We start from the raw sequence: 26,649 nt of genomic DNA on the forward strand, positions 1-26,649 counted from the left end.
GAGTATTGTGAAATGCTTTGCTGGTACCTTGTCTATCGGGGAGATTTCAGAGCATGCATTGAACATCTAAGCAGCTTAGCATGCTCTAGATCTTAAATCAACCTATTTATTTCTAAACTCATTATTATAAATATTGTCTTTATGTTTCTTTTGAATAGGACATATATAATTAAACTTTATTGGATTTTTTTTTTTATCTGAAGTGAAATCGAGTCCCCTCATATACGCACAGGATAGACTACTCAGATGGAATCCCTGCAAGACACAGTGAATCAAGACAATTCAGTAATTTCAGTGGTGCATCTTTACTTTACGTGATGACATTTTTTATTGTCTGCATTATGGCTACGATCAGAAATATGCAATGCTGTATTAATATTGTTCTTGCCTTGATGCCTTAATAACAGTGTGGCCTTTTTATGCTAATTAATATTTGAATAGTTTAGCATTTACAAAAGAAATTTGTCTGCTTTAAGAAGAGATCATTCAGTTTGTATAATGTATCATGGGCAATACAGCGTGAGGATGTTTTGTTCGCAGATGGTATGTTTATCTTCTCATAGTTTTTGCAAAATACAGCTTTGTGCTAAATAAATCTCTCTTAATATTTTAATAACTGTGTTATGTGTTCTATTTGGGCTCAAGTACCTGTTATACTGTATATCATAGAAGAAAATAGATTTTCTGGTGGGCATTGTTGCATGTTTGCATTTTTAACATACTGTAAATGTATAAATACACTTTAAAAGCATTATATACAGTAAATCAGTACATTAATCCATTAATACAAAATCAAGCTGCTACACTTTCCTTTTTCCTTGGTCACATATACTGTAGGCTTTGGGCTAAATGTGTAGTGTCTAACAGCTAAAATAATGCAGATGTTGGTCACATGATTTTTATCATTTCATAATTTTTAATCAACAACGAGTCTCTATAAATCTACAGTTTTTCATATGATTTGTGTTGTTTTTCATTCACTTTAAGGATATACAGTACAGCATCCTGTAGTAATACATACATCAGTTTTCTAACCTTTATCCAGTTCAGGATCGCAAGGGAGTTGGAGTCTATCCAAGCAAGCAACAGGTGCAAACAGACACAGACACACATTCACACCAGGGCCAGTTTTCTCAGACGTCAATTAACTTACCAGTGTGTCTTGGACTGTGGGAGGAAACCCATGCAAACACAAAGCATTCAAACTCAAAGCAGATAGCAACCCAGGTCCCAAATTGAACCCAGGGCCCCAATACTACAAAACAGTAATGCTAACCTCTGTGCCACAGTGCTGCCCTAAACTCACAAAAGTATTTTTCTACAGGTTATCACTTCCAAGGGATGACCAGCTTCCTCCTGAGATGATTATTAAGATGGACTGGGAAATAACTGTACTATTGCTCTGTATGAGAGGGATACTAGCAGTTGTTCCACTGAAGAGCAAGTCATTTGTTGGTAGGTGTTGTTTATATAAGGTGACAAGACATTGGTTAGACCTTATGAGAGACATTTCCATTTAAAGATAGGGTTGATTAAAAAAAATATACTGACCAGCTGCAATAATACACCACATGATCCTGAGCTTGGTAAAGCTATACAATTTGATTGTAATTGATTATAATTAACGTAAGGCCTATTGGGAAGTTAATGGCATGACAAATGGTGATCAGAAAGGCCTTAATGTGCAGGGAGGTAAATATCCAAAGAAGGTACAGTATGTGAAACCCTTTAGAGGTAGTATGGGCCATTGAGTCCTCATTGATTAAATAAGGATCTGATTGATGCCCAGGATGTCCAGTTTCTCTAAGATGAAGATTCTGTGCTGCTAGATGAAGTAATGTTCATCAACTATGAGTCTATAAGCCCTTTCACTGTTAAGGCTCCCTTATAGAGTGGTCTCCAGTCGGCTGAGAGCACTGGAGGATGGTGCTCCCACCTCTGCTTCCAGGAGATGAAAGGGGTTTTCAAAGAGGGGTTTCATTTTTTCCCCCTCTGATGCCAGATCCACTCTGGATCTCTTTTCCCCCTTCTTTTTCCTTGTTTGCAGGGGGAGTTCCAGAGCTTTTCCTCCTCTTTTTCCCCTCTTCTTTCGACTGCTTAGTGTAGTGGAGTAGTGGTGGGCTCTGCTTCTTTCCTGGTGCCTAGTGGAGGGGCGAGAGCCTGTCTGCTCATTTCTCTCGTATACCCTTGCTTTGGCTTGGGTTCCTGCTTCCTTTTCTTTATTATCTGGGCATAGGAAGGCCTACTCACCTTTACAGTTCCTCAGCAGGTGCCCCACAAAGCCATATCCATCACACCTTTTGGGGACAGTGCCCTCCTTTGCTCTATGTCCCTCAGCTCCACAGTTGTGACGTCTTTCTGTGGTGTATTTGTCCTAATTATGGCCAGAGGATCTGCACTTCCTGTAGAACTCTGGCTATCTGTGGTCTCCAATGGTGAACTGTGCTGGAGGGTAGTGGTATCCGTTGAAGCCTTCTGGATCCTCTCTCAGGAGGACTATGCAAGTTTCCTAGTCCAGATCCCCATAACATCCCTCATGTCCTGGGGCTGAGAGATCATAACCACATGATCACATGATCATGACCCAGGAAAATTATCAGTTTCTGTAACATGACTCCATTGGTAGGGTCAGATCCATGTAGCCTCCAGACCCACTCTGATCCATACAAAATATCTCCTTCACTGTTAGCCTCAGGAGTCTCATCCATCCTGTTACCATCTTAACAGGATGGTGGCAAAATTCTGTCTGGTTGACATGTCTTCTTTTGCCTCCTTTTTCAGAGTCAAACAGCGTTTTATGTCCTGTTCATCTTGTCCTGAAAAAGAGAACAGAGGAAAAAGAAAAGGAAAGGAGGAGATGGAAGATGAGAAGAATCAAGAGGGAGAGGAGTCAGATGCCTTTCATGGAAGAATCTGGCTTCCCGGTCGAATGAAGGAGCGGTGTCCTCTGGGTTGCAGAGTTGTCTAGTTCCGAGTCCCCCTGGTGGCAGCTGGCAGGAAACACTGTGTCTCCGGTAAGCACTGTCTCAGCACCTGACAAGTCACACACACACTCCAAGCCTGGAGGCAGAGGAGGAAGCAAGAAGAAAAGGGAGAAGAAGACATATGCCTCCTGGTCACAGGGGTAGCAGTCAGTGGTGCGGTCAAGCCACACACACTCCCAGACAAAAGGCAGAGAAAGGAAGAAAGGATACCACTTCTGAGTCTCAAGAAAAAGAGCAAGTGCGGGGAAGAGGCCATTTACACCTACTGTACTCCAAGCCTAGAGGCAAAGGAGGCAGAAAGAGAGCAGGAAGAGAGAAAAAGAGAGGAAGAGAGAAGCTTCCAGGTCTCAAGGAGAAGGAGTGTCTATGTCAGGCCACACCCACTCAGTCCTAACCAGGAGACCAAAGAGGTGGAGCTTAAGAAGATGAAGAGAAAGTTCTGGTTCCCACACAGCTCAGCTACTGCCTGACCTTAACCCAATGGGCTCAACCCAACGCAGGAGACTTTGATCACCTTCTAGCCCTCAGGAAAGCCAAGAGCTGTGTTCAAGACATATAAACTTGATCTTGGGCGTTACTGTTTTTACTATCATTAATTTTTTTTTATGATTCTTTTTATTTTAAACACCTTACATCAATTTGAATTCAACAAAAGTGGACATTATTGGAAAGAGGCAAATACACTTTGCAAGACACTATTCGCACTTAGTATATCTGAAGGAAGCCCAGGGGCATCTGTCACTGTACTGGGTCTTTTATTTGGCTATTCTACTCCAGAACCTACTAATCCATCAACTCTTCCAGCAGCTGCCTTTCCACTCTTTCCCCTGTCCTATATGGCACATACTGTATATACAGTATCCTCTTTTTCACTAAAAGTAGCAATAGATGAACAGATATAAGCATGAAACATGTAAATCCCCCCCCACACACACACTCAAAATGTCATTAGAGGTGACTTTATCATGTAAATTGACCCATAAACCATTCTAATGACCCATTGGCTGAATCGTAGGCGTAGTTATTAAGTATACAGAGTGGGTGACTAATGATAAAAATTGCCAGCTAAAAAAGACATATAATATTTTATCTTTGAATTATAAAAAATATCGGGAGTTTTTTCCCTGAACTTCAGAAATTATTACAGTGTTTCAAACAGACTTGCTAATCATCCTTTCACTTAATCTGCCCAGCAACCCCCCCCCCCCCCGCCCCACCTTCTGGGCCCACGAAACTCACCAAAATCTGAATAAACAATGTACAGTAAATGTTTACGGTGAGAAAAGGTTACAATGTAATTGTTCTGTTTTAAATGATCAGAGTATTACAGTTATGTTAGATTGAAAGTCTCTGGGCCTTTGTAAGCTTCTCTGAGTTAGTTTGCCACTGCAGGCTGTTTTACTTGTATTTCTTTTCTTTGTCACCAAATTAGAAAACCAGAAAAACTATTTCTGTATTATCTCATATTGTATATGTATATTTCATAAAATAAACCATTAAAATTGGAGGTTCCATGTGTGGACTTGACATTTCTTTATTGATGCTCCTGAAGTTTTGTTATCTTTGAAACCAATGATGTTTAAAAGACCTCTATTTGTGATTTTTTTTAATACAGAAATACCTAAGACCTAATTGCATTTTTAGAATGCTTAGACCTTTTTTCACACTATTTCAAAAAGAATTAAGCTTAATAATGTTTTAAGTATTTGCTGCAACATTCTCATAATTCTCATAGTATTCCTCATATTACTTCAGATTTAAAATAAAAATCAGGGACTGTCAATATTTTTAATTGAAAGATCAAAGAGTGACATAAAGCTATAATATAGCATTCATTATATAATAATACTGTATACTGTAGCCACTTGTCAGAAGTCACTAGTGCTTTGGCTTGGGTTTTTTTTAGGGACAAGTACAATAGTTGAAACTTTCCACATAATCAGTACAATACAATCAAGCAGTGCCTAAAATAACTGAATTAGAACTCCCCTGAACTGATTAGCACATACCTTTAGCACCTTTCCCTGCAAACCATCTGGGGTAGGTGCCTTACAGTACAGTATGTGGTTTAGTCTGGAAAAGAAACAACCCCTCTCTCTGTCAGCTGAATTTATAGTAGATGATCTGATGGGTATCCCCTCAATTATCCCATTACATTTATCTCTAAAATCCAGTGTCAAACCTTCTATAAAAACAATTAAGATCATTCACAAAGGATGAGCTACAGTAACAGCACAATTCTTTTCCTGTGTTTTTCTGTGGTCTGCACACTGCCTATGCATCTTCAATATTTCCATCCATTAATCGTCATACGAGTAGGGAAGGTCACATCTTGCTGACTTATGAATTTGCTTTGCATAAAATAGTACAAGAATGCAGGAACAGTACAATAACTTTGAATGTAATAAGTTTAAATACTTAGCTCAAAAGACAGGTTAAAACTTTAAACATTCTTTGAATCACATATTTAAAAAGAATACAGAAAGAAACTGATTACTTCTTCAGTTTTACAAAATAATCTCACAGATAAGGAGTATTGTGACACGCTAGTTAAAGCCTTTTTTAAAGAAAATTAAATTGTTTGCTAATGTTCACTTTTTAATGCTAAAACTGCAACGCCTTTGGTTACAGTAAGATATTGGAGACCATAATACTATAATTCTACTGTTCACACAAAAGTTAAAACTACCTTAAAGAGGGGAAGGGGGGAATGAAGGCAAGCTGATTCAAGGGAGATGCAAATGTTTAATAATGTCACTAATGTTAAATGTTTGTTGTTTATGATCTTTTTAATACACTTTTGTGGCATTAAACAACTAGAGATTGTTGGTCTGATCTGGTAGAATTGTTGTTTACTTCTATCATTGCCAGTATTCACATCTTTGCTCATTCATGTTCATTCGTGTACAGTATTATTAATATTATTTTTATATTTATATATACATATTGTGATGAATAAATGAAAATATATAAACATGTTAAATATGTATTATTTATTATATTAAAATATAATAGAAATAAACTTTATTTGTTAAAAGTGTAACTACTGCATTGACCAGAAACTGAACCTAGAACCTTCTAGCTCACAGGCAGAAATTCATCATTCAGTTTGATAAAATGTTTGGACAAGCTTTTAATTTTCACATCAGCATCACCACAGCAAAATGAGAGTTAAAACCAGCATGTCAAAACAGTTCCAAAATAACCAAATTACAGTAAAAGACAGTTAAAGAATTAAATGTAGATACACTACCAGCTATATAAATACATTATATTTAAATTGATAAATTAATGTAATTACTGAAGTCCAGAAACCTGTTTTTATTTTCAGCTATCAAAATTTCCCTTTAGTTACATGAATCTGTATTAATATTCCGTATTAAGTGGATTTTAAGAACTATAACAACAGATTAAAGCTATAATTAAGCTAATATTTTCATTAACATCTAATGCACCACAAACGTCACCTATTCCTGGTCAGTACCTGGATAGGAGACCTCCTGGGAAAAACTAAGGTTGCTGCTGGAAGAGGTGTTAGTGGGGCCAGCAGGGGGTGCTCACCCTGTGGTCCATGTGGGTCCTAATGCCCCAGTATAGTGACGGGGACATTATACTGTAAACAGGCGCTGTCCTTCAGATGAGATGTAAAACCGAGGTCCTGACTCTCTGTGGTCATTAAAAATCCCAGGGCATTTCTCAAAAAGAGTAGGGGTATAACCCCGGCGTCCTGGCCAACTTTCCCATTGGCCCTTACCAATCATGGCCTCCTAATAATCCCCATCTAGGAATTGGCTTCATTACTCTGCTATCCTCCCCACTGGTAGCTGATGTGTGGTGAGCGTTCTGGCGCACTATGGCTGCCGTCGCATCATCCAAGTGGATGCTGAAAATTGGTGCTGGTGGTGGGGAGTCCCCATTACCTGCAAAGCGCTTTGAGAGGAGTGTCCAGAAAAGCTCTATACTGTATAAGTGTAAGCAATTATATTGATCTTCTTTGGCCAGTGAAGATTCTCTGGGCAGTGTACCTTGGTATGGCGATGTCATTTTGACGTGGTAATGAGTTTTAACACACAATCTGAGTGGCTGCAGCTGTACATGATTACTTTTCCTTCCAGTCTCCTCTGGATTCCCATTCTTGCTCATTCCCAGGATTGATTTACTGTTCTTCTCCCTGCTGCCTCTGGTCTCACTTTATAAACAGTTTTAGTTGTATGGAGATAAAGTAATCTTCCTGTACATGCTTATATTTTAATGCTAATTTACTGCATCTTAATCTTGCTGCTGGAAACCTACCAAGAAAAATTATTTATCATTTTTCCATATTTTCCTCTCGAACACTTTGTTTTTGGCACATTAGTAATGCGTTCCCCTTGCTCTTAAATCTTCTGTGCCTGCTCCTTCTCCTCCTTTGCATACTAGTGGAACAGGCTAATAAGAACATCAGGACTGCACCATCTATCACTACATCTCCTTACCTGTTCTGACAGGTTCAGTGATCTACTTCTGCTTTATACAGCACCTTGCAAAAGTATTCACTCCTTCTAATCCTGTCCCATTTTATTACAACTGATGTATATATACTTTTTAATTAGAATATTTTAGACACCTGAATGCTCAGACTAAACATTTGTATGGGTGAAAGAAGTTGCTTTTGGAAGCAATTACAGCTGCAAGCCTCTTTGGACCCTTTTCCACGCTTTTTCAAGGTCTTTCAAGGTGGTTGGGGATTATCGATCAACAGTATTGTTCAAGTCTTGCCACAGATTTTCTATCAGATATAAGTCAGTAATTTAACTGGAACACTCAAAGACATTCAGTTTCTCATTCTTAAGCCACTCCAGCATAGTTTGGCTTTAACCTTTGGATGATTGGTCTGCTGAAAACTGAATTTACATCCCAGATTTAAGTCTTTATCAGACTGAAGCAGGTTTTCCTCTAAGACTAGCCTAAACTTTGCTCCATTCGTTTTTCTTTCAATCTTGACAAGCTTTCTAGTCTCTGCTAATGAGAAGCAGCCCCATAACATAATTCTAAGACCACCATGCTTGACAGCAAGGATTGTGTTGACTGGGTGATGCACTATGTTGGGAAGGAGCCAGATGTAATACTTGGACAGAAATGTTCCACTTTTAACTGTTTTGACCACACAACCTTTTATCACATGTTTGTAGTATTACTAAAATATTCACTTAAATTTTGTTATAATGTACATATAGGATTTACAATGAATTTGCATCTGTTACATATAGACCCGCTTTATAAAGTGACAGATGGATACAATTTTTTAAAGTGAGCCAACAATATCCCAATTATATTTAGAGAACATACAGTATAGTAGTTGGAAGGGGATGAATACTTATTGTGCTGTTACAGCTGTCCTATTGCTTATTATATTTTATCATGCAAATTAATAAATTCTTTGTGACTGACCCTAACTCCATGTCAGTCCTTTTGGTTTGCATACTCCAACTCACAGCTCTCAACTCATGTAAGTCTAAAAGGCTTTATTTTTCTGTCTTTTTAAGCTGTAAATAACAAACAAAAACACACCCATTTCCAGTTTGCATGCCCTTTTTATAGCAAACCGAAATCTAATTCCACCCCTGTGAGAATTTGCATTCCTACACCTTTGGCAATCACCTAATAATTACATTATTCCGCACTGTGTCTATCCATGTAATTTATAACTGCATTTTCTAATACAGTGTCATGGGGAAGCTGGAACTTAACCCAGCAAGCAACAGGCATGAGCAGGGCACACACACATACACAACCCCTCACTATGACTGCTTACATGTATTTTAGTGACCTCTAGTGGCAAGCTACCTGGAATTACACCCTTTTGTACTGCTGATCTGCCACACTCTTGAATTGAATTACTGTAAGTTTATATTTAATCTTGATTCCTACACATACCGTCATTCGATTTTAAATTGCTTACAAATAATCATCCTATTTTTCTACTTGAATGCTTCACAAATAATATTAACAGCAACAACAATAATGTAAGTCCATTAGTTTGTTCCCTCTCACACTCACCACTTGTGTTAGAGTTTAGCCATGTCAGGGTGAATGTAAGGGAAAGGACTTGGTGTGTGTGTGTGGGGGGGGCACTGTGGTTAGCATTGTGGCTCTGGGGTCAAATCTGGAAATGGGATGCTATCTGCATGCTGTTTTTATGTTCTCCTCGTGTTTGCGTAGGCTTCCTCTAGGTGCTCACGTTTCCTCCCACAGTCCAAAGACACACTAGTAGAATAATTGTCTTCTGTAAAATTGGCCCTGGTGTGAGTGTTTGCATGTTTGTGTCCGTGTGTGCCCTGCCATGGACTGGCGTCCAAGGTGTATCCTGCCTTGTGCCTGTTGCTTGCCAGGTTAGGCTTCAGCTCACCAACGAACTTGTACTGGATGAAGGGTTTTAGAAAATGAATGAATGGACTTGGAGGGCACCTCAGCTGTCTTTCTACTGAATAAACATAGCTTATTAAGGCAAGGCAAAAGTGTGATAGGAAAATCTGTCCTTGAAAAATGTATATTACTTGCCATATTTTTTGAAGACCTAACCAACAAGCAGAGACGACTAACTTTGGACTTTATCCGAAGGCACTAGGCAACTATGGTAAATACTAGATCAGACTGCGAAGTGTCAGAATGTTGGTCAGTGACATGTGACTTATACAAGCAGAAAATAGTATCTTCAGAATTTTTAAAGAGGAGGGAAGGCAGAAAGAATCCATCAGAATAAAGACAGATGCTACTAAAGCTTATATTTGGCAGTGCAAATTTATTCCATCTTACAGAAAGAGTCCTCCTAACAAAAGTGATGTTAAACTTTTAAAGAAATTTTTATCCACATTGTTTCATATACAGGAAACAGTTCCTAAAGACACCTATAGACACTTGCAGCATCACTCTCACTTATTTGCAGACACATTCATTCTTCAAGCTCCTTTAAAGTTATGTTACTTTTAGCTGCTCTCTCACCCGAAGAAAGCATTTATATATATCTCGTGGTTTGTTTGTTAGTCTAGTGAATTCTGCTTTTTAACATATTAAAAATACTAAAAATCCACTTAGCATTAACATTCACTTTGCATTTTACATGTGCTGTAAGGCAGGGATGTTCAGTCTTGGCCCTGGAAGGCTGATGTCTGCAGGTTTTCATTCCAGCTCAGCTTCTGATGGGGTCAAGCAGCAGGTTACTGGCCCAGGTGGTCACTAGACAAATTGAGCAGTGTCTACCAGCTCTTCAGGTGCTACTGCTTTGAAGAGACCTTGAAAACTTGCAGACACATCATCCCTCCGTGAATAGGGGTGGACACCCCTGCTGTTGCGTAATCAAATGCTGGCTGGGCCAAGACACAATGTCTAAAGATAAACTGATTAAAAGCCTGGAAAGCCTAAAGGAGACAGTAGTAGAATACTGTATCATGCAACATAGTCAGAATAAGAAATTTAAAGATACAAACATGCTTTTAATTATCTCTAAAGATTATAGAAAAGACATGCAGGTACACAGAAAACAGGTCTATGTCCTCTATTGCCTATTAGGGTTTGCTGTTTTTTGCAGTTTTTACCATTGAGTTTCATAAGGAGAGTAAATATATGAGTGAATATATGCAGTATTTACTGTATCCATGCAATGTACACTGTGCTATAAAATAATTAGCCTGTTTAGATGTACAGTACGTACATCTAACTTGAACTTTAACTTGAAGTTAATGAAAAGGAGATTATTGACATTTAAATAACTATTTTAGTTAATCCTAATATTGAGTGGTTTATTACACAAGCAGTCTGTGGCTTTAACCTGCTTGGCTGAGAAATGGCAGCCTGGCTATAAGGCCAAGGGATGAGTGCACTGGTTACTAGTTTTGATACAGTATATACAGTAGTGTGTTTGGTTGTGTCATACTGTAAATTAGCCTTTCACTCTCAGACATGGGTTATCAACTCCATTTGAAGAGCTTTGGGCTCACCTACTGTAAGTGTTGAGTAACATAGTGACCTCAGAAAGTATTGGGGCACTGTTTTTAAGGAGCATAAAAAATTTGAATTAGATGTGCGTATGGCAAAAAGACATTAAAAACATGTTATAGGTGTTGTTTAAATGAATGGGTGTAAATACAGAAATTATTAACAATTACAGATTATATCAAAAACGCTTTAGTACAGTAGGAGTACAAATTATAAGAGCTAAATAGCAAGGGTGGGATTAGGCTGCAAAAGCTTTGTTGAAATTTGTTACTTTTGATGTATACTCAAACAATTTGGATTTGAGATGAAAAGATGAATAGGAGGCAAAAAATACAAAATATCATCTTTTATTTCTGGATATTTCTGGGCATATATACTGTATGCTTTAAAGTTTTTAGAGTAATACCACTTTTTGAGTTCCATCCGCACATGTTATGTGAAGTATCGGGGCAAATTAACTTAATGTAAATTCAAGAACTATAAAACTTAGTATTTGGTTGCAAATTCTTTGCACACACTAACTGCATCAAGCCTGAGACCCATTGACACCATCACACTCTTGGTGTGTTCAAGGTTTTGCTGCAGCCATTTGCAGTTGCTTTTTTTGTGGGAGCTTCTGACTTCAGTCTCTTTTTCAGCAAGTGAAATGCATGCTTGATTGGATTTAACTCAGGGAATTGACTTGGCCAGTCTAAGACTTTCCACTATTTTCCCTGATGAACGCCTTTGTTGCATTTCCAGTGTGTTTTATTTCATTGTCCTGCAGCATGATTAAGAGCCAGCCAGTGAGTCTTTAGGCATTTTCTTGTACATAGGCTCAAAAGCTATTTCTGTACACTTCAAAAGTCATTCTGCTTATTAGTTATATTATCAATAAGGATGAGTGAGCCAGTTTCAGTGGTGGCCATGCATGCCCAAGCTATGACATAGCCTCAACCCTGTTTCCCAGATGAAGCAGCAGTTCGTTCCTTTCTCCACAGTTTCACCTTGCCATCACTTTGGTAGAGGTTTATCCTTGTCTCATCTGTCTATAACACTTCGTTCTACAACTCTACTGGCTCATGTACTTTTTTAGCAAATTATAATCTGCCTTTTCCATTTTTGGTGCTTGTGAGAGGTTTATATCTTGCAGGGTAGCCTTAATAATTCTGCTAATTCTGCAAACAGTAGAATGTGATACCTTCACCCTTGCACTGTGGATGTTGCTGGTGATTTCAGAGACAGTTGTTTTAGGGTTTTTCTTCACAGCTCTGGTAATTATTCTGTCATCAACTGCAGTTAGTTTTCTTGGCTGGCCTGGTCATTTCCGATTGCTAAGTACACCAGTGGTTTCTTTCTTGTTCAAGATTTCCAAATTGTTGATTTTGCTATGCCCAGTTTCTGTACTAGTACTGGTTCTGACTGAATTATTCTCGTTTTTCACCATCCAAAATGTTTGCTTTTCTTTAATAGACAGTGTAGTCTTCATGTAGGACCTCAATGGCAGACACCAAAGGGATAAGCAAAGGCTAAAGCTAACACTACACATTCACAACAGTTTCATGTTTGCACAAACAATGTAACGGGACACACCTGACTAATAAGAACACCCCGTAGCCCAATATTTATGCTCACCTGATACAAAGTGTGTTATTATTCTAAAATGGTACAACATGCAAGCACAGAAATACCCACAAATAAAAGTGACATTCTGTACCTTTGCTTCACATTCATCTTTTCATCTCAATTCAAAAGCACTTGATTATATAGCAAAAATAGCAGTTTTGACTTCACTGTCTCAATACTTACTGAGGACACTGTATAAAGTACCATTCTTGTTCATGAAAAAAATATTCTATGTCTGTCAGATAGCCATCTTGTGATAATATAAACCAGTCTGTTTCAGCAAAAGTATTACCATTTAACCAATTTTACTTCCACATTGTTGTATCATTGAGACACAACCAAGGCAAAAAAGAAAACTTTGGAATCCTTCCTATATTTTAGCTAAGTTTTTCCTGCCCACTATAGGGTAGACAAAAACCTGCTCTCCACAAATCACACCCCTGAGCTTCACTGAGGATTGATTCTCTTTTTGAGTAAATCTCTTAATTTCCAATCTTTCTCAAAACCATATCCCTGCTCTACGTTACAGGGTGTGTATCGTTTATCTGGGCCTTGATTATCCCTGCTGGAACTTGTGCTAAATTACTGGGCTGTCTGTACCCGTTCTGACTCTGTGATTGCTCTTGGCTCACATACAGTAAGAGCTAAAATGGCAACCTTATCTGAATTTAGGGATATAGACAACCTCAAACGCAAATTTTAAATACACCCTCACAGAGGTTTTTACCTGACGAATGTTAGGAGAAGAGAAGGCCATTCACCCTGTCTTCCACATATGGTAGTTCAGTAGGGAAGTGAATAAAAAATTCTGTCCAATTGTTTCTTGAAGCCTTCAGAGAAGGCATAAACAGCACAACTAGGAATCATGTTGCCAATATCCATAATTCCTTCTGTAAAGACATGTCTCTTATTTTACTTCCTAAATTCAGTGTCATTTAGTTTTCGATTTTACTCTGTAAGAATTTGACTGTTATGCTGTGGTTGCCCAAGTCACCAGACTTGAGCCCTGTTGAAAACTCATGTGATATGCTAAGATGAGGTGTTGGATTTACGGGTCACTTAAGACCATTAAAAAACCAAATTCTTGTCCATGCTCTCTAAGAAGACAGAATCATCTAGTGATTCTTACGGTCCTCGAGTTAAATTGTTCTCCTCAAAATTAAGTGACTGTGTTTGTAGGTGATCAAATACAGATGTAGCTTTACAGTTTTCAATTGTTACAGTATACCCCATGTTGATCCGTCCTTTTGATCATAAATGTTGATCAATGGATTTACATTTGAATTCAATGTCAGTGCACCTATTGTAAAAAAATTATTATCTTTATAACTTTGTTGCAGTTATTAATTATAATATTTTATGTTCAGAATATATACATTAAAAAACTTTTTTTTTCTTCAAAAGAATAAACTACTTTTTAGAATACATTTTCTACTGATAACTCCTGAGGCTACTAAGACTGCTTAAAAACATTTAAATATTTTTAATTGTATTTATATTTGGATTGTTTACTTTTTTTACATTTTTCACAAGAAGGAAACCTAAAGTTGTTCATTTGTTTTTTTAATGCAAAATGTTTAGTTAAGTTTTTTTAATGAAACTTATCCTGTTGGAAAAATTATATAACTTTAACAAAATGCATTGTTCTATGTGTTACAACTGTGGCTTATTTGCAGACCAATCTTTCACAGTGTCATGCACATGTGGATCCTGCAGTAATTCATGAAGGGGGTGTGTGTAAAAGACAAACTAGTTCACTGCAAGTCAAAGATTTAAATTTTTAAAAAGCAAGGGTTATAATTACTAAAAAAAGGCTGAAACAACAACTTAACACATATTTAAGCTGCCAATAGTCTATCCATTTGGTTTGCTTAATGTTCACTTTGCACAGATACTAAATTTCTTCCTTTGCTCATATTAAATTAATCATTTCTAAACTATCAAAAATGATTAATTTTAAAACACTAAACACATTTTTTCTATGTTTTATGAGGTGAACTCTGGATCTTTCCAAAACCCTTAACAGTTGTTGGATACTCATATTAAGTATTCTTGTAGTCTTCCCAGCTCTAACTAAAGAGATTCAGTTCCTTTAATTTGTCTGTGTATGGTATTCTATAAAGAACAGATTTTTTGTTCTCAGAGTTCCAGTATTACCCTTCCTAAGGCCAAACATTAACTCTTGACACTCATTAGAGGAGACAAAAAACATCAGTGTGCTTGTCCTTTTTATCTGCCGAAAACTCCATTATTAATTAACCAGTCAGATGTAAAACTGCAACAAGCGGTATGTCCAGATGGGTTTCCAGGTTGATGATTTTGAGAATAATGAACTGTACTGAAGCCTGTTAAAATTCAGGGAGAAATGGCTTTCGTTTGTATTTCAGAAAATCATTATTTTCCACTCCATTTAACGTGTATAGTCAGTTCAGCTATTTTCCTAGCTATCGAGTAAGATGTAAAATAAGCGATTCACAGCAAGACTTTGTTTTACAGTTGCTGTTATACCCTGTTATTACAAAACATTAAAAATGCAAACACATGCCTGCTGGCTCACTGTCACAATGAAATGCTTCTTTTCCAAAAAAATAATGAAAAACTACTGTACTTGAATGTGGCTTAGAGGAGCCCCTGCTCTTTGTGCAAGATTATTACAGGTGTTGTGTAATGATACCTTTTCCCAGGAGTGTAATTGTAAAATTCTATTTTGAAATAAATGACATTCATTTTAAAAATGCAGGTGAAGATAACAGTTTCCATTATAATATCACTCATGAGCCAGATCTAATTTATTCCCTGGTAGCACATTAATGTCTTTTTAAGCCATTTCCTTCAGAGATCTAGAAACTTTTTTCATTTAAATTAAGAGGAAAAAAATCTTTCACTGGACACTTTATGGAGGCAATGTACCATTAAACATTCTTCACTTAAACCCTCTTTGACACTACAATATAGTACAGTCACAGGTTCTCACTCTGTCCAGCATTTTAAAAGACATTAATCAAAAGCAAATTAAATTAATCAAAAACAGTTCTGTCACCATTGAATTAGACATTATGCAAATCCTGATTACAGGCTAACTTGTTTAATTTAAGTAAAAGTATGGATGGAATATCTTGTAGGTGAATGTAGGCACTTATTTTAAATGCACAATTGCAGGGTATATTAAATAAAGAATGAGAAAAATCCATTCATGCACCAAGGTATTAACTTTCTTTTCCATTATAAATTAAATTATTCCTTTCCTTTTAGACCTTTTGAACTGTAGCAATATGCCAGTTTGCTAAATGTGACAGAGTTTGAATCTATTTTAAAGCTGAGAATGAAATTTCTACTCATTTTTGTTTTGCAGTGAAATTATCTTCAAAAAACGTTTTCAAAAGGCAAAAAACCTTGTGACGAATGAATTTCCTGTTAGTCAATTAGTAAATCAAATTGAATTTAGAAATACAATATACTGTTATTACGAAGTAAAAATGAAAGGTTAAATGCATACTTAGCCATGTTTAGCTATTAAGATTATTTAAACGATATTCTTCACCATAAACAGGCAATTTGAATTGAACTTTCAAGCCTATGTTTACTGTACCTAAAAACGGTAATAACGGTAATAAAACGGTAAAACGGTAATTTCATCACGAAAGCAGTACTATTCATTTACATATTTTTTTTTAACAGACCTTATTTTATATATTTTATTTTGTAAGCCCAACCTTGGAAGAAAAGATAGACGTCTGAAGATGTTAGCCATTGTAGTCGCTAGATGTACAGGGTATGTGAATCATATGAATTTCAAATCAAGAGAATAGCTACATAATACTAAAGTTGCATTGGTATTGGTCTTCATTCCTGAGTTGTGTAAGGCAGGTTCGATACATTTTGTTGTTGCTGGACCACATAAATACTGCACAGTACCTCCTATGGAATAGTGACACCCGAATGAAACTGAAAGACATCAAAACGGCCTTTATATTTTAATTATCATATATTGTACTATATTAGTGCTATTCAGGTATAACAAAAAATAAATCTTAATGCCCTTAGGCGCTGATGTGTACTTATTTTGGTGTCCTAAAATCAGTTTGAAACATTAATTGTCACGACAGCTATGAAAAACAGGACTGTAACGCCCCTAGGAGTCAGTATGTCTCTTTTCTTATGGTACTTCATTTCCGCTTCCAGTGGAAAGAAAAAATCCGTGGGATGAGTTTATTCAACAAGTAGTGGTAACTATAACGGGCTCTAAAGTACAGAAGTACTAGATTTTTGTTTTTCCTAGGAAGCGTGTGCCTTTCGGAAATACGTAACTAACAAAGCAATCAGTAAAGTGAAACTCTTTAGAGGCCGAGGTAAACTGAAGGAGATTCTTGGTCGAGCGGCTCAGCTGCAGAAGTTGGCTCAGAAGTTGAGAAGCTTAGTTCTGGCCTTGGTTGGGAATAGCGTGTGCACACTTTAAAAGGTACGTTCTCGCTTTTAAGTGTTTTTACTGGAAATAATATTATACATGAATACTATTGATAGCGTATTATACTATTATTTTTGTAATGTTCTGTACAAAAGTTAGCAGTAGTCCTGTTTCAGTGAGTCGCAGTTGAGGCTTGCGTTTGATCTCTTTAAACCTTTCGGCTTCTGTTCATGGATAAATTAAAACTACCGAAAACCTATAGTCTGGAATGGTTAGCCAAGGTGTTATTAACAATAACACAGTTTACGGCTTACCACAGCAGTGTTTTGAACACATGTAGCATTTATAACATCGCGCGATGCGACATTGTTTCCATAACGGTGTTTATAAACCTACTGCTGTTGAGCATGTACTGTAAATATTTGTAAGTAGCGTACGTTTTCAAAAATTAGTTTTTAAATTTGGAGATTTCGCGAAGAAAAACGCATGGGACTGAAGTAATTACTATCGTTTTTCTGTTCTTTCTTTCCTGTTTTTATTTTGATCGAATCTTGGTAAAGAACAAAGATCGGTGCGTTTAAGAGAATAGCAGCTTCTTTCATTTTAATGAAGTGATGGGACTTTAAATCAGTTGTGCCCAACCGCGGTATGGCGGAGACAACTTTCTGATGGTTTTCATTCCAGCTGAGGTCTAAATCTACTGTGCTGATTGATAAAATGTATTGACATACAGCACAGTATTTTCTTGTTTAGACTTAACGTTAAAATTATTTTTGCACTCAGTCATGTGTTTCAAAAGTGCCGCAGTTCAAGAATACGGTTTCAAGGAGCCTCTTCTCACCTTCTGTATCATAATTTCTGATTAAAAATGTCTTTATAGGCGAACAATTTATGTTGAACTGGTGGGTATGTATCAGACACTCCCATAATGAGCTTTTTTCCTTCTGCAGATGTCCAGTTGGTTCCATTTCAGGCAACACACCTCAGTGAGTGCAGTTTTGAAATGCCTTTGTACATTTGGTACAAGGTTATGCCAGTTAAAAACTCCAGCACAAAACTTAAATCAATTAGCGCTTGATTAAGAACTGGATTACAGCAAAAAATCTTAATACATCCCGGGGCCAGAGCTGAGAAATGTTAAACAAAATTAGCCATTGAAGCAGAGACACTGCATTTCTGCAATAGTCTACAGTATATTCTTTACCGATTTTCTAAAAAAAAAAATTGTTTAAAAGTATATTTCTGTAAACAACTTAAGCCAGTGTTTTTGTAATTAAACATTTCTACAGAGCTACTTAAAACACAATATTAAATAAATGTGAGTTTGCGTACAACTCCATCCACCTCATGTCTTAATACCAAAGCACCTGAAAATTCCAGTCATGTCATTACATAAACCTCAAGCAATTAGATTTGTAACTGTTATAAACGAAGCAAGGCAAACAAAATAAGAATACAATGTGAACGGACTTCAAGCATTAGTATCCATTTATAGGCACTCAGCTGTCTGTGTAAGAAGTGACATTTGCTGAAAAGTAAATGTTTTGAATATTACTTGGCAATGGAGAAGCAAAATAAAGTAGCACGGATGTCACTGTTAAAGGAATTTGTGGGGCCTTTCCCAAGCTAAAGCAGAGCACGGGGGAATGTAAAGAATTGAAGCTCAAATGCCTCAATCACTTTGAGATGCAACAGCTGAGCAGAAGCTACTGTACTGTCACAGGACAATGTGCCAAAGATTCACGGCTCTTCATTTTTTAATGATGCAGGCAATCACTAGAAAAATAAAACAAATTGCAACATTGCCATTGCACTTTCAATTAGTAGAGGATGACACAAAGTGGTTTGCTTTTAGTCCTGTTCTTTCAGAATGAGTCACATCCTTGACTTTTTGGATCTGGACTAAAACTGAACTGTGATGATTGTTCTCTGATTTAAGATTTTGGTTATTTATATTTATACACTGTTGTGTAAAAAACATTTGCAGTACTGCCAAATCTTAAGCAAACTGTATTCAAGTCATGCACTTTACAATTACAAGTGAAACCTCTGGTTTTTTTATTTATGATGACTTCATCTTTATAAAGCTAAATAGTTTGGGCAATATTCTATTTTACAGCTGCAGAACTGTGCTCATACAATGGATTGAACAGTGCAGGAAGATCTGGATCTTGACTGACTTCAATGTAGTCAGGACCTCATGGCCAGGTTCCACATGTGACTGGTCTTAGCCAGATGTTTAGGGAGTAGCTTATCTTGTATGACAGTCTGTACTTGATTGATGGGGGTGAGGGGTGAGACTCTGCTAACTTGGGTTTTCAGTCATTTCTAAGTAATTAATAGCAAAATCCTTATTTGAGGATGTTAAAAAAAGTTCTAGTGGCAACTAATATAAGGAAAGAGTTTCCTTTTTAAATGGAGATTTATTTAAATTTCTATATCTAATTATATTAAACAATACTAGAAATTAAATTTCTAGTATTGTATTTTCTTTTAAAAAACATATAACTGAGCCATTAATTATGTTCTTGCCAATTGAGTTATTTTAAATGCACAGCTCATGGTGGATAAGCGTGAAGATTTTGTCTTCACCTTTGCACAACCCCCCTCTCCCTTGCCTGTCCGTGTTGACAGGCACTTTGAGGCCTTTGGGCAGCCAAAAAAATGGCCGAAAGATAACTTTTCTTTTACTCCTGTGCTAAGCTTCTAGGAGGTGGTCAATTACCCTGACTCTCGGAGGGAAAATAGTCACTTAAGCACGACCCCCTTATCTGAACTAATATCCGAGACTCTTACCTAAGCTCCATAACTAGGTCCCAGTGGATTTCTACAACATTTTCTGGTAGTTTTAAGATCATGCTCATCCTTGATCATTGAGGTGAGACCTGATGTCTCCTGTCCCCAAAAATAACCATCTCTCAAGCTTAGTCACGTTCACCTGTTCAGGATCTTCTCAGCCATTTCAAGATCTTAACGGTTCAGCAAATCACGAACACGTAATTATTGAAAGGGATGTTAAATGACACAATTATGATTACAGTTTCTTGCCTTGATGAATAGGGATGAATTCAGCCTTAAAACAGTATGTACCATATTTTTAATTGCTTTTCAAGTCTGCATAGCTCTTAACATTTTTATGCTTAATGTTAATCCCCATAGCTAAAAAAGTAAAGTACTTAAACGTGGAAAGAGAAATTGAGAAATTGGTTTTAGATTGTCAGGTAAAACATGGGTTAACCATGGAGCATTACATATTAATGTTTAAAAAAACAGTTTTGTTTTTTTAAAAAAAAACTGGTTCTGATGTTCTCTTAGTTTATTTGTTGGATTTTATTATATTACCAAAAACATTTACACAGAAGGAAATCCAAAGAAATTTCAATGGTGAACAGCTGTTGACCTTCAGAGTTAAATTGAGCGCTGACCTTCCAGTGCAGGCTCAGTTCATCAATCCACAGCCCTCTATCTGCTGCTTCATGAACGTTCCCTTTCACAGGGTACTGAGGACAATACACAAACCAGTATCATGCTGCTCTGCACAATAGTTGGGCTATGTGCTATCATAACGTATTGATTTTACCCCTTTGTTTGAAAGGAGAGAGACACTGTCTGTACCAATCAGTCCGTACAAATAGGATGGGGGCTGAGTGTCTGTTCAGGGTTTTTCCTGTGTTTTCTGGAGATATCACCACAACTTCCTTTCTGGGAGTGAAGATAGGCAGGGCTGCAGCATACAGTACATTTAGGGACATTTAGGAAAGTCTAGCTTTTAAACATAAAATGTAATGATGCTATAAGCAGTTTGTTGTAGGTGGTCAGAATTTTTTTTAATTAATTGTGATGGGTAGGCATAGTTATTTGGCAGTGTACTTGTCATGAGAATCTGTTTATTAAGTACACTAATTTCTCTGACATAATACCGTGTTACATCAGACTTTTATCTATCTGCATATATAAGCACGGAAGGATATATAAGTTCTGTGGGCTAAGTTTAAACACTTCTCATTATAGATAAAACATTAATTGAATTTGCCACTTCTCACAAACAGCTTTAAAAATTGCATTGTTGAGTTTTTTGGGTAAAGCCGGGGCAAGTTATCATAAACTTTATAAATGAAAGTGCCTTTCCAAACTCAAGGAAGCTGTAAATAGTGATACAGAAAAAGTACAAGAAAAACAAGAGCATGCATTTTTATATAGATAGAATGTATGGCAATCAGACATAGACCTTGGTAAAACGTTTTAAGTTTAGATTTGAAGAGAGTTAAAGAATTTGTCTCCCGGAAGAGTCTGAGGAAGGTCATTCATTAACGCTGTAGCAGCGACAGAAAAGGCACTGATTTAGCCCTAGTAAAAAGTCAGTAGAGGTCCATGATTTATTACTCAGTGAGCAGAGCACCAGCCTCAACTGAGAGGAGCCTACAGGAGGGGGATATAAACATAGAGCACTTCAAAGATGTGTGATGGAGCCAGACTGTTTAGAGCCTTGAAAGTCATTAACAATATCTTATATTAAATATGTGACATTATAGGCAACCAATGTAGAGATTCAGGCCTAGGAGTGATATGCTGCCAAGGTGTGGTGTGGATTAGTAGCCTAGCTGCAGAGATTTGGGCGAGAAGAGAGTTAGGGAACCCATAGAGTAAAGAGTAGGAAAAATCATGCCTTGCTGTTGAAAATACGTGAATCAGGCACTTAGCATGGGATATGGGATTGTGTTACTTGGGCAATACAGATTTTTCACACAGGGCTCAAAAGACAGGAGAGAATCAAATGTGACTCCCAGATTCCTGGCTATGGCTGATATGTGAATGGGGAAACCATCCATCATTACCCTGAAGCCCTTGAGCTTTTCTGGCTGAGATTTGCTACCCAACAGTAATTTCTTTTTTGCCACTATTTAACTTCAGACTCTGGTTGACATCAAATACCCTGATGTCACACAAAACCAGAGATAAGTGACAGAGAGGGGAGACCAGACAGGAAGATGTTTTAATGTAAATCCTAGTGTTATTAGCATCACAATGAAACTGAAGACCATGTTTGCATATAGTTTGACAGAGAGGAAGCTTATAAATAATTAAAAAAGCAAAGGGCCCAAGACTAAACCCTGTGGCACATTGGGATTGACTGGGGCCATGAGAGATTTATGAGGACCAAGGAAGACAGAATGCTGCCTGCCAGTCAGAAAGCAGCAGAACCAGTTAAATACAGTACCATTGACAGACAAAAATTTTTTGCAAGTGATTAAGCAATGCTAATTGATATACTGTATTCATTCAATTTATTTTTTTATAGCGCACAACAAGGTTGCCCCCAGGCACTTTACAAAGCAAGTGACTACATGTTGTGAATACAGGAGAGAAAAGACCAGAAGACAACAGAGGAGAGGAATCAAAAACTCCTTAATAAGGAGAAAAAAAACCTCTAGGGGGTCCAAGGTCAACTGGATGCCCAAACCCTTTATAATGGGCATGCTAACATTATACAATTAAAAAAAGGAATAAATGAATAAGGGTATTCATCCATCCATCATGTCTTCTGTATGTCAGTACTCCATGCAGATCTCTGTAGACCAGCAAAATCCTCCTAAATGATAGCTACATCCACGATGTCCCTCTTGGATCCATGGCAGTGATGTAGCATCCAACTCAGATGGTGCCCAGCCTGGGCGCTACCCGGACGTGTATGGAGGCGAATAGGATAGTTTGTTTCAGAACAGATGTATCTACCTGGTGGGCCAACACAGAGACACACAATGGCATGTACAGCAGCACCAGCAGCCATGATTGCAGCAGGCTATGATGTAAGGTGTGAGTGGGCTAGGCTGAAGTAATAGGTTTCCAGTCTGGATTTGAATACTGAGATTGACTTGGCATCCCAAATATGGGGTGGTAGACTGATCCATAAGCTAGGGGCCCTGTAACTAAATGCTTTACTGCCAACTGTTTTTTTATTAATGCATGGAATATAAAGAAGAACTGCATTCTGTTATCTAAGCGGGTGACTTGAATTGTTTACATTAATAAGTTCCATTAGATAGACAGGTGCCTGACCTCTGAGAGCCTTATAAGTAAGTAGAAGGATTTTGAAGTCTGCCCTGTACCTGACCCAATGAAGAGAGCTGAGTATAAGGGTTATATGGTCGTACTTTGTGCTCCTAGTAACAATTCTAGATGCTGCATTCTGAATTCGCTGTAAGGTGTTGAAAGAGTGATGAGGGTTCCCTGATCGTAGGACATGTATTAATTTCTCTGTTTCTTGAGTGGAGAGAAACTGCCTTAGTTTAGCAATATTTCTTAACTGTAGGAAGCATGTTTTCGATACTGTTTTAACATGAGAGTTAAACGAGAGGTTTGTGTCCAATATGACGCTTAGATTATGTGTAGATTACATTTGAGACAAATGTTTAAATCCTCTGAGTTAAGTGCTGAAGTTACAGTAGTCCTATCAGTATTGTTGCCTCCAAACAACAGAACCTCAGTTTTATCAGAGTTTAGTAACAAAAAGTTTTCACACATCCAAGTCTTTACTTCGTTAATGCAATTAACTAAAGTGATAATAGACGAGTTGTCGTTAGGTGTAAGCGAAATGTATATTTGAGTCTTTCATTTGAGCATATGAATGAAAGTTAATATTATGTTTTTGTATGATCCTACCTAGCGGCAGCATGTCCCTGTGTTACCCCAAATTGAACTGGTGACATTGACGAAGCAGTACAACTATTAGATATTTGAACATAATGAAAACGATTAGTTAAATATGAGGTAAACCACTTAAGGTGGGTTCCACATAAGCCAACCTCAAACTCAAGCCTGTGTAACAAAACAGAGCGGTCAACCGTGTCAAAGGCAGCACTAAGATTTAGAAGTCTCATTTACGACTCTTGTTAATGCAGTTTCAGTGTTGTGGCCTGGGTGGAAACCAGATTGGAATTTTTACTGTATCAAAAGCAGCACTAAGATCACGGAACATACACTAAGTAAATCATTCACAACCCTTACGAGCAGTCTCAGTGCTGTGATTTGAGCAAAAGCCGGACTGAAAATGCTCAAATGTCATAAGTTATCATGTGAGCCTGTAATTGATGTGCAACCACGCATTCTAAAACCTTAGGCCATGATTTTCTTCTCTTTCTCTCACCTTATTTTTAGGCTTCTGTCTCACTACATACAAAATGAACTTCACATTTTACATTTGTATTACCATATTATCCCTATTGCTATTCTTTTAACTTGAGGAAGTCTTGATTAGTACACTGTTCATTAAGTAATAGTAAGCCTTTAAAATGTCAAATAGTTTGTTTCATGTTAGTGAGGTAATTCCATTTGAGCCACACACAACAGCTCATCAGGCCAAAGCTTACGCTGGTCTCTAGGTGTTTCTAGGTGTGAAGCGATCAGACAGCACACCTTCCTCCTGGATGGGACTCCGGTTTATTGCAGGGGTTAACCCCAGCAGTATACGGTACATTCCTATTTATACAGCTGGGTGGACCCGAGCAACTGAGGTAAACTGTCTTGCTCAGGGGTGCAATAGCACTGTCTGCAGCAGGTGCTGAAAGCTACATACAACGCACCAGTTTTCAGTCTAGAGACTTTGGTATGTGATGAAATACTAAATAATGTCAGGACATGCCAGATAGCAATTTAAAAACCTTTCTTATTTCGAGTAATAGTATTTTTCAACTTGTTAAAATGGGTATTTGTTAAAAAATAGCAATGACTATCAACAGGAAATTGTGAAGTGAAGCAAGTGGTCATATATCATGCTGCTTTGAACCCTGCTGTCACAGGGGGTGGATAAATCAAGCACAGTATTTTGTGAAGAACGTATTCTTTAAGTAGCTAATTTTTTCACTTTAAGGACTGGGAATTCCTGGTATTGATTATTGCTGGAGGTATTATCACAGGGGGAGGCTGAATTTCTGTGGATTCATTTAGGAGATTAGCAGGGTCATAAACCACTCATGGGCAAGAACCTTTTTTAAATGGTTTGTTTTTAGAATAATTATAAGGTTATGTTTGGGATAAATTTGTCTTTTTAAGAAGGATATGAGCCATCTAAGTTTTCATTTGTATTTCCTTTATTTAGACACTTTTATTTAGAATTTGACATTTGTTTTGTGATCCCCACCCAAATTTGTAATTGCCAGTTGCATGTTTTTCGCATCTCGGCCCGCCTCTCCGAGTCCTCTCGACCAAACATGGGAGTCAACAAATAAGTGCAGGTGAACTTCTCTGTCTTCAGGTCACTTTTAGCCTGTCACAGACACCACCTGTACCGCATGGCATTTACCAGAATCACTGAATGCCTGCTAGCGTCTGGGTGCCAATTCTGTTACAAGCAGGTTTCCTCAATACTGCTGTCACACTGGCCTTGGGAACTGGCACTGAAATGAAAACACCGAATTACTTTTGTGTCTCTGATGTGCCATTTAGTGGACAATAAAAGTACTGTCGGAACCATACATGTGTGCTGAATGTCCTATGGCTCCAGTCATGGTTTCTTCTCTTTGGCAGTAATGAAATAGGTTTTTAATGCCCTCAACGTACAGCTTTGTAAAATGGCATTTGCTTTTAAAACATTTGGCACAAAGAATTTTCACTGATCAGAGACAAATTTGCTACTGTGTTACTGGGTAGGTTGTCTTGAGAATGGATTTTCCCAGATATTTTTAGCCCACCTGTCTCCCGTCAACCTTTACACTAACTGGTGCTGACTGAGCCAGAAACAGACATGCTATGCTTGGAGCCCCAGGTGCAGAGAAGAGCGGGCCATTTCCATTATGCTGTTTGAACAGGAATAATAGACAAACTGTAGATGTAGAAAATAAGCATTGAGGTGATGGTTTTACAGTGGGCTCTGCTTTCACCTCTTCTTGCTCTGGCTGCTGGAAGGCTGCACACAGGGGCCTAAGCAGTCTGTTAGTATCATTCACTTTCAGCTGGAGGAATGTTTTTCAAGCCAAGACACGAATACGGGTCTTTTGCTCACTTTCTCATTATCACATCAGTATGCAATTCAGGCAGAAACAGAACACATGGTTGTGTGATTAATTCTGTGCTCTGTGTCTGTGTTTTTTTACACGTGTTAAATATCCCCACGCTGGCACTCAAGTCGTTTCTCTTTGTTACATGAAGTCTTCCAGGTCAGTACAATGTTAAGTGTTTTGGGATTGCAGCATTGTCTTAAATTAAGTATTGAAAGGATAATTTCACTTCTTGTAACTTTGTATCTGGTTGGTAATGGGGGTATACAGATGGAGGTAAGTAGAGCTTGTACTGTTTCCCTGTAGCCCTTTAATGAAGTGATAACATGTTGTATGTCCTTCATTTTAGTGGATAAGCCAGATAGCACATGTGGAATACACAAATCTCTAGAGGAAACAATTTTCTGTTGGTTAGTGTGTGATATGGGAGGTTTTTTTTTTAAGTATGAAAATTGTACTGTGCAAATAGCAAGGAGATCTAATTTAAACTATGCCAGTAAACATAATTGTTTCACAAGTTTAATTTTTTTTATATATTTTAAGCATTCTCTAAAACCTTTCTACCTGGTAATCAATGATGTAGTTGTGAGTGTGGTGGTGTCATTTAAGCTTTTGGGAATTATGATCTCTAATGTCCTTAAATGGGATATGCATATGACTTGCATCACTAAGAAGGAATCAGAGAGAA

At 37.5% G+C, this 26,649-nt stretch overlaps 1 protein-coding gene across 3 annotated transcripts in view; it reads left to right on the plus strand.

The window, feature by feature from the left end:
- Nucleotides 1-16,725: 16,725 nt before the first annotated feature.
- Nucleotides 16,726-26,649, plus strand: part of LOC148654576 (tetraspanin-9) — a 195,763-nt gene continuing 185,839 nt past the window's right edge. For all 3 annotated transcript variants that reach the window (XM_088647049.1, XM_088647051.1, XM_088647050.1), the window contains exon 1: nt 16,726-17,022. The gene's annotated coding sequence lies outside the window, so the exon portion shown is untranslated. The remainder of the gene's footprint in view (nt 17,023-26,649) is intronic.

Source organism: Lepisosteus platostomus, chromosome 9 (genome assembly GCF_059453375.1).
Source record: "Lepisosteus platostomus isolate fLepPlt1 chromosome 9, fLepPlt1.hap1, whole genome shotgun sequence".
Classification (NCBI taxonomy): domain Eukaryota; kingdom Metazoa; phylum Chordata; class Actinopteri; order Semionotiformes; family Lepisosteidae; genus Lepisosteus; species Lepisosteus platostomus.